This window comes from Aotus nancymaae, unplaced genomic scaffold (assembly GCF_030222135.1).
Source record: "Aotus nancymaae isolate 86718 unplaced genomic scaffold, 86718_ANA_hifiasm-v0.15.2.pri h1tg000156l, whole genome shotgun sequence".
Lineage (NCBI taxonomy): Eukaryota > Metazoa > Chordata > Mammalia > Primates > Aotidae > Aotus > Aotus nancymaae.
The window spans coordinates 104,914-119,050 of record NW_026988571.1 but is presented as its reverse complement, the minus strand read 5'-3'; the positions used below and the strand labels follow the sequence as shown (position 1 = coordinate 119,050).

The 14,137-nt window shown below is 41.6% G+C and overlaps 1 pseudogene; it reads left to right on the top strand.

Annotated features, from left to right (window-relative positions):
* Positions 1 to 4,271: 4,271 nt before the first annotated feature.
* Positions 4,272 to 5,033, top strand: LOC135272957 (malignant T-cell-amplified sequence 1-like; annotated as a pseudogene).
* Positions 5,034 to 14,137: the final 9,104 nt, after the last annotated feature.

The window sequence follows — 14,137 nt, the reverse complement described above, 5'->3', positions numbered from 1 at the left end:
CCTAATAGAAGAGACCTGAGTTTTGAGGGAAAATAAGTTTGTCAGATAAGTAAGGGAAGGAGGAATGGCACTGGAGGCAGAAGGTGTAATGTGTAAAAGCATGAGAGTTTCGTGACCTCGAAGGTACAAAGTATAGGTTGAATATCCCTTATCTAAAATGCTAGGGGTGGGTGTGGTGGTTCACGCCTGTAATCCCAACATTTTGGGAGGTAGAGATGGGAGGATCACTTGAGTCCAGGATTTCAAGAGCAGCCTGGGCAATGTAGTGACCCCCATCTCTACAGAAATTTTTTATAATATTAGCTGGGAGTGGTGGTATGTGCCTGTAGTCACAGCTACCTTGGGAGGCCGAGGCAGGAGGATCACTTGAGCCCTGCAGTGAGCTGTGATTGTACCACTGCACTCCAGCGTGGGTGACAGAATAAGATTCTGTCTCAAAAAAGTAATTAAAATAAAACAAAATGCTTGGGACCAGAAGTGTTTTGGGTTTGGGATATTTTTTATTTTGGAATATATGGATACACATAATGAGGTATCTTGAGAATGGGACTCAAGTCTAAACAAAATATTAATTTATGTTTCATATACACTTTACATGCATAGACTGAAGGTAATTTTATACAATATTTTGAATAATTTTGTGCATGAAACAAAGTTTGTGTTAAGTTCTTATGTGTGGAATTTTTTACTTGGGGCATCATGTCAGTGCTCAAATTGTTCTAATTTTGGAGCATTTTGGATTTCAGTTTTTCAGATTATGCATGTCCAACCTGTAGTTTGATGGGCCTAACATAAAGTGTAGGGGTGCAGGGGCTAGCGGAAGATTATGATTTGCACAGGGAAAATCTTAAGTCATTTGCGCTGCTTACAAACTTCACAGTAGCAAAATCACAATGATCTCTGTTGATGTTCTTGGTTTGGCTATAAATGACGATTTCTTGTAAAAACTTGTTTTCCTTCAAATGTGCCCAAAAGGTTATGAGAAGAGTTTACGGTCTTGACTTGTGGTGGGACTTCTGTTAGCTTAAAAATACCTCTGTGATCAAACAGGGAATACATAGCCTTCATATTTCTCAAACAGACAAAAATATCAGAAATATTTTTTAAATGAAAGAACTAAAATTATCAGAGATTTAAGTAGACTTGAATACAAATACAGTGATGGACAAGTTACTTAAAAAGACAATGAAATGAGAAATTTTCAGTAAGGATTAATTAGACCAATTTTGGCAGATTCATACAATGTGAAACAAATAGACATAACTTTTGCAGAACAATATTTACTTACAATGAGAAAATATTTACAATGTATTAGGTGAAAAGTCATAGCAAAATACTCTGTATGCGACTTTCCCAAATTTGTGAAAATAATGTGCATAAAGAAGGAATGAGAAACAAAAGGTCTGGAAAACTAAACATACTGAAAAGCAGTTAGTTGTGTTCATTGAGTGGTAGAATTACAGGTGAATTCTATTTTCTATTTTACCTGTTTTTCCCCAATTATCTGTCATACACCTAAATGATTTATTCATTAAAAAGTTACCCTTTTAAGGACGGGCATGGTGGCTCACTGCCTGTCGTCTTAGCACTGTAGGAGGCAGAGGCGGGTAGATCACCTGCGGTTGGCAGTTGGAGACCAGCCTGACCAATATGGAGAGTCCCTGTCTCTACCAAAAATACAAAATTAGCCGGGTGTGGTGGTGCATGCCTGTAATCCCAGCAACTCTGGAGGCTGAGGCAGGAGAATCGCTTGAACCGGGGAGGCAGAGGTTGCGGTGAGCTGAGATCACGCCATCGCACTCCAGCCTGGGCAACGAGAGAGAGAGAAAACAAAAAGAGTTGCCCTTTTAAAAGCAAAAAAGAAGAGAACAAAATGTGATGAGACAGTTAAAAAATTTTCCTTCAACGAAACTGAAAAAATTTTATTTTTCATCAAAGTAGAAAATATTGACAAAAGGTTAATGTCCACGACTGAAGACAAATTTGTTTCCAGTCAATAATAGTTCTTAAATACATTTTAAGTGCTGGAAAAATAGTAGTTAGATGAAAATTAGAGAAAGACCAGTACTTCTACAAGCAGCATTGCTAGATACGTATTTAAAAATTTTAAACTACTTCTATTTTGCCTCAAACTGGGAAGAAAAGTATTTGAAATTTGTTCAGCTACAAAAAGAGGTGCGTGTGTGTGCGCACGTGCACGCGCGCGTGATGTCGGTGGGGGATGCAGGCAAACAGATAAAGCGAAAGGTCACGGTCAGAGAACTAATTTTTCTCCCCATTCCCATCAGAACAGCCCGTTATCTTCAGAAGTTTAAAATAAATGGCTTCTCCCTATTTCATCAATATATATATTTTAAAGTTCTACGTTATTTGGTAAAGAGAATAAAGATCTAGGAAAACGAAGAAGTCTTATTGCTGATACTTGAGGGGCAACTTCCTCCCACCAGCATTTTAGAAGAAAAATAAAACGAGTTGATTAGACCTCCCTCCTTCCCTCCCGCCACCACCAACAGAGGCCTAATCAATGTGAAAAAAAATCGGCCCATGGAATTTTCCGCACGTCTTTCTCTCCCGCTGGAATCCACCCTCTGGGCTCGAAAGCCTCAGAAAGTGAGGCAAAGTGAAGAGAGCATTAAGAACGCTTCAAGATGTGTCTAAGAGCCGTCCCCCAATCCGGAGGGAAAGATGGGGACTAGGGAAGAGCGGCTGGGGCATAACCGCCCGGGAGCGCAAGCCTGGTCCTAGAGCCGCAGGCTGCTGGGAAGAAAAACAATCTTCCTTGCTCACACCTATTAAGCACCTACTGTATTCCAGGCACTATACGAGGCGCTTTCCCATACGTCCATTTTTATTTAATCAGCTTCCAGTTCACACTGAAACTCCCCCTTTAGTTAATTTCTGAGTATGCTGCTTTTTCCCGCGTGCCACCAGATCCAAAGGTGTCGATATTTGAACATAGCCAGGCAGCTGCAGGACGACCTGCAACCTCAAAGGAAAGTGCCCCGAAGGTCGCTTCTTTTTTGGAGGGTGTGGATCTCGGAGTCAGGCGCTCGCGGGGTTCAGGCTGCTGAGACCCGGCCAAGGGTTAGGTTTATTCACCCCACGAGCATTCGTCCAGCGTCCACTGCCTCTGCCTCCCATCGCTTGCCGGGGCCAGCTCGCTGATCGGCTCCCACCTTCCCACCCTTCCTCTGCTTCCTCAGGAGGTTGGAGAGCGAATGGTGCCTCTAACAATCAAAGTGCTAAGCTACGACTATGTCAGCCGGGTAAGTTTTAAGTGCTTTTAACTATACATAACTCATTTAAACGCAAAACCATTATCGCCCTCATTTTACAGAGGAGAAAACAGGTTAAGCCATTTGTCCAAGATCAGGATGCGAACCCAGATAGTCTGGACTCAGCGGCACATTGGAAAAGTTCCCTACTTCGGGACGTCTTCCGGGGACTCTCGCCCATTATCTTCGACCTCCAACCCAGACTTCTGCTGCTCCGGGTCGGGTTTGGCCAACTGGGTGCCGGCCAGTACCCGGGCGCAGGCGAAATCTGCACCCGAGGCGCCCGTCCTCCCCTTCGGGCTAGACGTCCTTACTCACCGTCCTTCCAGAGTGGCGCGGGGTTGGAGGGGCGCCCTCAGCGGCAGCGCCAGGGTCTTGGAGACCGCCCTGCGGAGATACATCTCGCCCGCCGTCTGCGGCGCAGCAGCCTCGGTACCCAGGCGCAGGCCGCCCTTCCACAGAGAGGCTGAGAGCCTGGCAGCGACCCGGCCGGAGGAGGCACGTCGACCTTCAGCCCCGCCCCCGGGGTCCCCAGGAGGTGGGGAGACCTTTGTACTCCTCGCCATCCTCCCCAAATCCATCTCCAACTCTCTTGCTTTCCCTGGGGTCTCAGAAAAGGGATGGGGGACCTAGGAGTCGCCGTCGCCTGCCTGACTCATTGCATACCACTGAATGTAACTCCTCGCAGTAGGCTGGAAATGTTTTGGGAATCACACAAGATTAAGTCAAGGACACAGTTTATCGTGCTGGATGTAATCTGAACTACTTTATCTCATGCACTCTGCTCTCTTTCCGAGGAGAGGGAAGGATAGTGGGAAGTTTTTTACAAATGTAAAGAGCGGTCCGGATAACGACTGCAGCTTCCGCTGTCGGTGCTGGCCTTCTTGGTGTGAGGGGATCTGCCAGACCCTTGCAAATTCAATTTCTTTCCCATTCTGGGCCCTCTCTATCGTCGCCTCCTTCACCTTGGATCATATTCAAGACACTTGATTAAAAAGAAAAGAATTTGATTAAAAAGAAAACGTGTCCAACTGCATCCAGTTGAAAACCTCAGTTATTAAGGGTATTAAGTGTCAAATGACAGAGCAATTTCCAGGTATTGAACCATGGCTTAACCAGATCATGCCTAAGAAAGATCCTGTCAAAATAGTCTGATGCCATGAACATATAGTAATTATTACAGTAAATAGAGAAGGGCCTTTTTTATCCAACCCTAAGGTTACTTCACAAATATCCTTTTGTCCTGCCACACCAGCAGGTTGATAAAGGAGCCATCAAATTTGTACTCAATGACTTAACTTCTCCTGGAGCTACGCTTTACCCTGCTGCAGTAGATGCCATTGTTCCTACCATGGCAGAAGGAAAACAGCATGCTCTATGTGTTGGAGTCATGAAGATATCTGCAGAAGATACTGAGAAAGTCAACAAAGGAATTGGCATTGAAAATATCGCCTATAATCCCAACACTTTGATCACGAGGTCAGGAGTTCAAGACCAGCCTGGCCAACACGGTGAAACCCCGTCTCTACTAAAAACACAAAAACTAGCTGGGTGTGGTGGCTGCCGCCTGTAATCCAAGCGACTCGGGAGGCTGAGGCAGGAGAATCGCTTAAACCCAGGAGGCAGAAGTTGCAGTGAGCCAAGATTGCGCCACTGCACTCCAGCCTGGGCAACAGAGCCAGACTCTGTCTCAAAAAAAAAAAAAAAAACCATCATTATTTAAATGATGGGCTATGGCATATGAAGACATATAAATGAACTTCAAAAGGAATGCACTTGGGCTAAATATGGATATTGTGCTGTGTCTGTGTTTATGTCTGTGTGTGAAAGCATAAAGATAATGCCTGTGGTTATGCTGAATAAATTCACCAGATGCTAAAAAAAAAAAAAAAAAAAGTAAAGAGAAAAGGGGTAGCCTCAGCCATCCATTAATGCACTGGGAGAAGCTCAGAATCATAAGAAAATCTCCAGACAATGGTTGAATTTCTAGACATTCACTGTTACAATAACTTTAAAATATAAACTCCAAAAACACTGCCCAGGTGGGCTGTCTCGGCACGCACAAAGGCGCGCAGCTCCCTCCCGGCTCGCTCCGGGCGCCCGTGGCGGCGCCCAGAGACCCGAATGCTCGGCGGCGGCCCGAAGGGGCCCGAGGGCGGCTCAAGCGGCGGCGACGGCCCAGCTCGCAAGCCCGTCCGGCTCTGGGCGGCTCTTCTAATTTTTTTTTTTTTTAAGACGGAGTCTCATTCTGTTGCCCAGGCTGGAGTGCAGTGGAGCAATCTTGGCTCAATGCAACCTCCACCTCCTGGGTTCAAGCAATTCTCCTGCCTCAGCCCCCGAGTAGCTGGGATTACAGGCATGTGCCACCACGCCCAACTAATTCTTGTATTTTTAGTGGAGATGGGGTTTCACCATATTGGTCAGGCTCGTCTTGAACTCCTGACCTCGTGATCCACCTGCCTGGGTCTCCTAGAGTGCTGGGATTACAGGCATGAGCCATCACCACCTGGCCGGTACTACTTTTTAAAGTATACCCAGACCCTAAAAAAACCTGAAGTGATCTGGGCCTCTTTCAGATTCCAATGACCCATAATAGAAGAGGATTTTGCTTGGAAATGGAAAACTGCTTTTGGCTACTAAGCATCTGTGGGGTCAATTCATAAAAATCTAATATAGAGATTATCTTAGTACAGGACATGGAAGGGAGGGAAGAACTAGTATACAGGTTTCGGAGTGCCTCACATTCAGCATTTCCTCCTGAAAGTAGCCTAAGATTCTTGGGAATTAAGACTTCCAACATTTGAGATAAAAATCACATAATCTTAGAAATGGAAGGGAACAACTTTCATCCTTATTGTGAGAGAATAAGGCCAAAAGGGTTCTCAGGGATAGCTGCTTTATAAGTTTATAAGGTTTGTTTGTTTGTTTTTGTTTTTTTCTTTTTGAGATGGAGTCTCATTCTGTTGCTAGACTGCAGTGCAGTGGTGCGATCTCAGCTCACTGCAACCTCCACCTCCCAGGTTCAAATGATTCTCCTGCCTAAGCCTCCCAAGTAGCTGAGACTACAGGCGTGTGCTACCAAGCCCAGCTTTTTTGTATTTTTAGTAGAGATGGCATATCACCATGTTGGCCAGGATGAACACAATCTCTTGATCTTGTGATCCACCAGCCTCAGCCTCCCAAAGTGCTAGAATTACAGGCATGAGCCACCATGCCTGGCCTAACCTTTCAGTTTAAGATTCCTTTTTGCAAAAATGAGTTAGCAGTCTGGAAAGGTTTGTGCTTAGCACTGGTAAATATTAATATAATTAGGGATACAGTGATGTCCAAATGCAATTCAGTCTTCCAGCTTCCCAGCCCATCACATGGCCTAGTCTCAATCTGTGTTTTTTTTTGTTTTTTTTTTGGTGGCCTACATACAACTAGAGTGGCTCTGATCAATGAATTCATCATTAAGCAGTAGAAAGGTGACAGAAACAAAGGAATCTGGGCATAAGTGAGAGCTGGCAGATTAGTAGAGGACAATATAAGTGACAGGTTTGCAGTTTCCTGACTACTTGAGGCTCTCAAAATTCTGAAGATTATGACTAGCCTTAAAAAAATTTCTGAGGATTAGAATACATATTTTGGTTTGGCCATCTTACATAGTCCTTTGAAACTGCTGCTAGTTATGACTAAAACATCCCTTTATTCATATTTCTTTTATTTTCTTTCTTTCGTTTTTTTTTTTTTTTTTTTTTTTTGACATGGAGGCTAGCTCTGTTGCCCAGGCTGGAGTGCAATGGCACTATATCGGCTCACTGCAACCTTCACCTACCAGGTTCAAGCGATTCTCCTGCCTCAGCCTCCCAAGTAGCTGGGATTACATGCATGTGACACCACGCCTGACTAATTTTGCTTTTTTTTGTTTTGTTTTTTGAGGTGGAATTTTGCTCTTATTGCCCAGGCTGAAGTGCAGTGGCACAATCTCAGCTCACTGCAACCTCCACCTCCTGGGTTCAAGCGATTCTCCTGCCTCAGCATCCCAGGTAGCTGGGATTATAGGTGCTTGCCACCACATCCAGCTAATTTTTGATTTTTAGAGGAGACAGGGTTTCACCATCTTGGCCAGGCTGGTTTTGAACTCCTGACCTCATGATCCACCAGCTGCAGCCTTCCAAAATGCTGGGATTACAGGTGTGAGCCACCGTTCCTGGCCCCCTTTATTCATATTTCTGTAGAGTCAAACCAAAATATAGTGACTGTGTACTCTTATGGTTTACAAAGAACTTCTGCTTATTCTACTTTTATTTTTTCTTAAAATTTTTTGTAGAGATGGGGTCTCCCTATGTTGGCCAGGCTAGTCTCAAACTTCTGACCTCAAGCAATTCTCCTGCCTTGGCCTCCAAAGTGCTGCAATTACAGGTGTGAGCCACCACTCTAGACTTTATATATATATATTTTTTGGGACAGGGTCTTATTCTGTTGCCCAGACTGGAGTGCAGTGGTGCAGTCTTGGCTCACTGCAGCTTTAACCTCCCAGGCTAAAGTGATCCTCCCATCTCAGCCTCCCAAGTATATAGAACCACAGGCACACACCACCGCACCAGGCTAATTTTTAAATTTTTTGGTAGAAATTAGGTCTCACTATGTTGCCCAGGCTGGTCTCAAGCTCCTGGACTCAAGCATCCCAAAGTGTGGGGATTACAGGCGTGAGTCACTGCTCTACTTTTATTCTTTCTTTGAGATGGAGCCTGGGTCTGTTGCCCAGGCTGGACTGCAGTGGCACAATCTCGACTCACTGTGACCTTCATCTCCTGGGTTCAAGAGATTCTCCTGCCTCAGTCTCCCAAGTAGTTGGGATAATTGGTGCCTGTCACCACACCTGCCTAATTTTTGTATTTTAGTACAGATGAGGTTTTGCCATGTTGGCCAGGCTGGTCTTGAACTCCTGACCTCAGGCAATCCACCCATCTTGGCCTCCCAAAGTGCTGGGATTACAGGCATGAGCCACTGTGCCCGGCCTACTTTTATTTTTAATAAAGATTAGATTTTGATTTAGAAACTTTATGACAAAATAATGAATGACTCAACAGGCTTATATTTCTCAACTCAAAAATATCTGTTATTTTAGTCCCAAAATCTCACTATTAAAACTGTCTTACGGTGGTTACCTGGAGGGAATGGACATGGGGACTGGGAAGGAAAATACACTTTTCATCTTATATATGTCTATGTTGAATTTTTTACAAACTTATGAACAAATATGACTTTTTCAAATAATAAAACTGTGAAAATGTAAAACTAATTATGGACACAGTAAAAAGATTGAGAGAAGAGAGGGAGAAATGAGTAGGTAGAGTAGAGGGATTTTTAGGGTGATGCACTACTTTGCATGATATTGTAATTTATTATGTATGATACTGTAATTTACTCTGTATGATACTGTATTTTATTCTGTATGATACTGTATTTTATTCTGTATGATACTATAAGTTATTCTGTATAATATTATAATCTATTTATAAAAACAGATAGAACATACAGCACAAAGAATGAATCCTAATGTAAACCTGGACTTTAGTTAATAATAATATATTAATATTGGCTTGTCAATTTTAATTTTCCAGATCAATGCAAGATGTTAATAGGGGAAAGGAAGAGGGTGTGCAAGGGGGGGTACATGGAATTTTCTGTACTTTCTGCTCATTATTCTGTAAACCTAAAACTGCTCCAAAAAAAGCAGTTTTAATTTTAAAAATTAAAATAGTTTAATTTAAAAAATTAAAAACTATTGATTTTTTAAACAGTTATATTATTATTATTATTTGAGACAGAGTCTGACTCTGTCGCTCAGGCCTGGAGTGCCATGGCACGATCTCAGTTTGCTGCAATCTCAGCCTCTCGGGTTCAAGCAATTCTCCTGCCTCAGCCTCCCAAGTAGCTGGGATTACAGGCTCGTGCAACAATGCCCAGCTAATGTTTGTATTTTTAGTAGAGATGGGGTTGCCCCATGTTGGCTAGGCTGGTTTCAAATGCCTTACCTCAGGTGATCCACCTGCCCCAGCCTCCCAAAGTGCTGGGATTACAGGTGTGAGCCACTGAGCCCAACACCTATATTAATTTTTAAGTTAATCTTTCAAAATAGTTCTTTTAAAATGTTAATAATAATGCCTACTTGATAGAATTGTTGTAATTATTAAATGATCCAGGAGTCTGGCATGTGGTAAACACTCAAGTATCAGCTCTCATTATTAGCATTTATAATAAAATTATTTTACTAAAAGTCATCCATATTAATGGTATGAAGAAATGTTGAGTTTACACATACAAAATTCTTCATAATTTAGAAAGCTGAGATTCAGATGAAATGAAATTAAAAAATAAAGAAGAAAAATCTTCATAATAGTCTAGTTAATATATTCTTATGAAAACCCTGAATTTCTAATGATTGCAAGGTATTTTTTGGATGTGTATGCTTAATGACACTTAAATCTATTGCTGTTTTATATTTAATTAATCCCATGTCTTCATATTGACATTGCTTTGAGCTTTATCACGAGTTGTGAAATACATGAATTGTTAAGCACTGCGGTTATATAATCACTTACGTAATACCAACCAGCACTGACTGTGAGCCTACAACCAGATAATAGATCATATTTGATCCAGGGAATCTGATAGATGACATCTGGCGCGGAGACGCCGGGAAAGAAACAAACACAGTAGCTTCACTACTCAAGCAAAACTATTTTAAATAATTACACCTTTTAAATTTTTTCTCTTCAGTGAACCTAGAATCTATGAATATCAAGTGATTTTAGCTTAAGGGAATGCAGTAGTACCAGGCTGGGTAATAATTCCACTTGACATTCTCCCAGTCTAATTTGATAAACACTCACGAAACCTGTCATCTTGATGCCGAGCATCATGCCTTCTTGCGAGGGGTGCAGGTGTGAGTAAGGAGAAATGACAAAAGCACTAAACAATTCGAACAGCCAAATGAAGTGCACATTAGCAAGAAAAAGCCATATACTCCACTACAGAATTCAAAGAAAATGATTACTTTTTAAGAAAGGATTATTTTTTAAAAATTATTTTTTAAAAAATGAATTCAGTATGTTTATACCTAAAATGTAATAAAATTAGTATTTATATGTTAAATCAAGCACTTATGTTGAAATCCAACATATTTCTATAACTCTATAATACAAATGTAGGTATAGGAAGAAATCTCAATTTTTCTCTTATAAAGCAAAAATGGGCAGATAAAAGGTTTTTAAGCCAAGTGTTGCAATCAGGTTGTATCTGAAATAGAAGTACAATTCTGTATAAACTAATAGAAACATATAAAAGTACTATATTATTATGTTAAAATATATTTGTTTTGTAGTACGAAAATTTGTATATCCCATAATGCCCTGGAATTGAAATTTTTAAAATAAACTCAAAGTTGGAAGGAGCTTAAAGTATATACAACTCAAATTCTTTATTTTAAAGATGTAGAGACATTTATGTATTCTTTCCACTAACACAGCTCAGCATCTACTATGTATTTGGAATTATTAGAAGCATTAAGAATACAACTGTGAACAAGACAGACAAGGTTCCTCGCCTCGAGCCATTCAGTCTAGAAGGAGGGTATGAACATACAGACAAATAATTGTGATGCAGTATGACAAATGCAGTAAGTGTTAAGCCAGGCCATATGCAGAGAAAAAACTCAGCTGGTTGGCCACGGTAGCTGCCCTAATAGAAGAGACCTGAGTTTTGAGGGAAAATAAGTTTGTCAGATAAGTAAGGGAAGGAGGAATGGCACTGGAGGCAGAAGGTGTAATGTGTAAAAGCATGAGAGTTTCGTGACCTCGAAGGTACAAAGTATAGGTTGAATATCCCTTATCTAAAATGCTAGGGGTGGGTGTGGTGGTTCACGCCTGTAATCCCAACATTTTGGGAGGTAGAGATGGGAGGATCACTTGAGTCCAGGATTTCAAGAGCAGCCTGGGCAATGTAGTGACCCCCATCTCTACAGAAATTTTTTATAATATTAGCTGGGAGTGGTGGTATGTGCCTGTAGTCACAGCTACCTTGGGAGGCCGAGGCAGGAGGATCACTTGAGCCCTGCAGTGAGCTGTGATTGTACCACTGCACTCCAGCGTGGGTGACAGAATAAGATTCTGTCTCAAAAAAGTAATTAAAATAAAACAAAATGCTTGGGACCAGAAGTGTTTTGGGTTTGGGATATTTTTTATTTTGGAATATATGGATACACATAATGAGGTATCTTGAGAATGGGACTCAAGTCTAAACAAAATATTAATTTATGTTTCATATACACTTTACATGCATAGACTGAAGGTAATTTTATACAATATTTTGAATAATTTTGTGCATGAAACAAAGTTTGTGTTAAGTTCTTATGTGTGGAATTTTTTACTTGGGGCATCATGTCAGTGCTCAAATTGTTCTAATTTTGGAGCATTTTGGATTTCAGTTTTTCAGATTATGCATGTCCAACCTGTAGTTTGATGGGCCTAACATAAAGTGTAGGGGTGCAGGGGCTAGCGGAAGATTATGATTTGCACAGGGAAAATCTTAAGTCATTTGCGCTGCTTACAAACTTCACAGTAGCAAAATCACAATGATCTCTGTTGATGTTCTTGGTTTGGCTATAAATGACGATTTCTTGTAAAAACTTGTTTTCCTTCAAATGTGCCCAAAAGGTTATGAGAAGAGTTTACGGTCTTGACTTGTGGTGGGACTTCTGTTAGCTTAAAAATACCTCTGTGATCAAACAGGGAATACATAGCCTTCATATTTCTCAAACAGACAAAAATATCAGAAATATTTTTTAAATGAAAGAACTAAAATTATCAGAGATTTAAGTAGACTTGAATACAAATACAGTGATGGACAAGTTACTTAAAAAGACAATGAAATGAGAAATTTTCAGTAAGGATTAATTAGACCAATTTTGGCAGATTCATACAATGTGAAACAAATAGACATAACTTTTGCAGAACAATATTTACTTACAATGAGAAAATATTTACAATGTATTAGGTGAAAAGTCATAGCAAAATACTCTGTATGCGACTTTCCCAAATTTGTGAAAATAATGTGCATAAAGAAGGAATGAGAAACAAAAGGTCTGGAAAACTAAACATACTGAAAAGCAGTTAGTTGTGTTCATTGAGTGGTAGAATTACAGGTGAATTCTATTTTCTATTTTACCTGTTTTTCCCCAATTATCTGTCATACACCTAAATGATTTATTCATTAAAAAGTTACCCTTTTAAGGACGGGCATGGTGGCTCACTGCCTGTCGTCTTAGCACTGTAGGAGGCAGAGGCGGGTAGATCACCTGCGGTTGGCAGTTGGAGACCAGCCTGACCAATATGGAGAGTCCCTGTCTCTACCAAAAATACAAAATTAGCCGGGTGTGGTGGTGCATGCCTGTAATCCCAGCAACTCTGGAGGCTGAGGCAGGAGAATCGCTTGAACCGGGGAGGCAGAGGTTGCGGTGAGCTGAGATCACGCCATCGCACTCCAGCCTGGGCAACGAGAGAGAGAGAAAACAAAAAGAGTTGCCCTTTTAAAAGCAAAAAAGAAGAGAACAAAATGTGATGAGACAGTTAAAAAATTTTCCTTCAACGAAACTGAAAAAATTTTATTTTTCATCAAAGTAGAAAATATTGACAAAAGGTTAATGTCCACGACTGAAGACAAATTTGTTTCCAGTCAATAATAGTTCTTAAATACATTTTAAGTGCTGGAAAAATAGTAGTTAGATGAAAATTAGAGAAAGACCAGTACTTCTACAAGCAGCATTGCTAGATACGTATTTAAAAATTTTAAACTACTTCTATTTTGCCTCAAACTGGGAAGAAAAGTATTTGAAATTTGTTCAGCTACAAAAAGAGGTGCGTGTGTGTGCGCACGTGCACGCGCGCGTGATGTCGGTGGGGGATGCAGGCAAACAGATAAAGCGAAAGGTCACGGTCAGAGAACTAATTTTTCTCCCCATTCCCATCAGAACAGCCCGTTATCTTCAGAAGTTTAAAATAAATGGCTTCTCCCTATTTCATCAATATATATATTTTAAAGTTCTACGTTATTTGGTAAAGAGAATAAAGATCTAGGAAAACGAAGAAGTCTTATTGCTGATACTTGAGGGGCAACTTCCTCCCACCAGCATTTTAGAAGAAAAATAAAACGAGTTGATTAGACCTCCCTCCTTCCCTCCCGCCACCACCAACAGAGGCCTAATCAATGTGAAAAAAAATCGGCCCATGGAATTTTCCGCACGTCTTTCTCTCCCGCTGGAATCCACCCTCTGGGCTCGAAAGCCTCAGAAAGTGAGGCAAAGTGAAGAGAGCATTAAGAACGCTTCAAGATGTGTCTAAGAGCCGTCCCCCAATCCGGAGGGAAAGATGGGGACTAGGGAAGAGCGGCTGGGGCATAACCGCCCGGGAGCGCAAGCCTGGTCCTAGAGCCGCAGGCTGCTGGGAAGAAAAACAATCTTCCTTGCTCACACCTATTAAGCACCTACTGTATTCCAGGCACTATACGAGGCGCTTTCCCATACGTCCATTTTTATTTAATCAGCTTCCAGTTCACACTGAAACTCCCCCTTTAGTTAATTTCTGAGTATGCTGCTTTTTCCCGCGTGCCACCAGATCCAAAGGTGTCGATATTTGAACATAGCCAGGCAGCTGCAGGACGACCTGCAACCTCAAAGGAAAGTGCCCCGAAGGTCGCTTCTTTTTTGGAGGGTGTGGATCTCGGAGTCAGGCGCTCGCGGGGTTCAGGCTGCTGAGACCCGGCCAAGGGTTAGGTTTATTCACCCCACGAGCATTCGTCCAGCGTCCACTGCCTCTGCC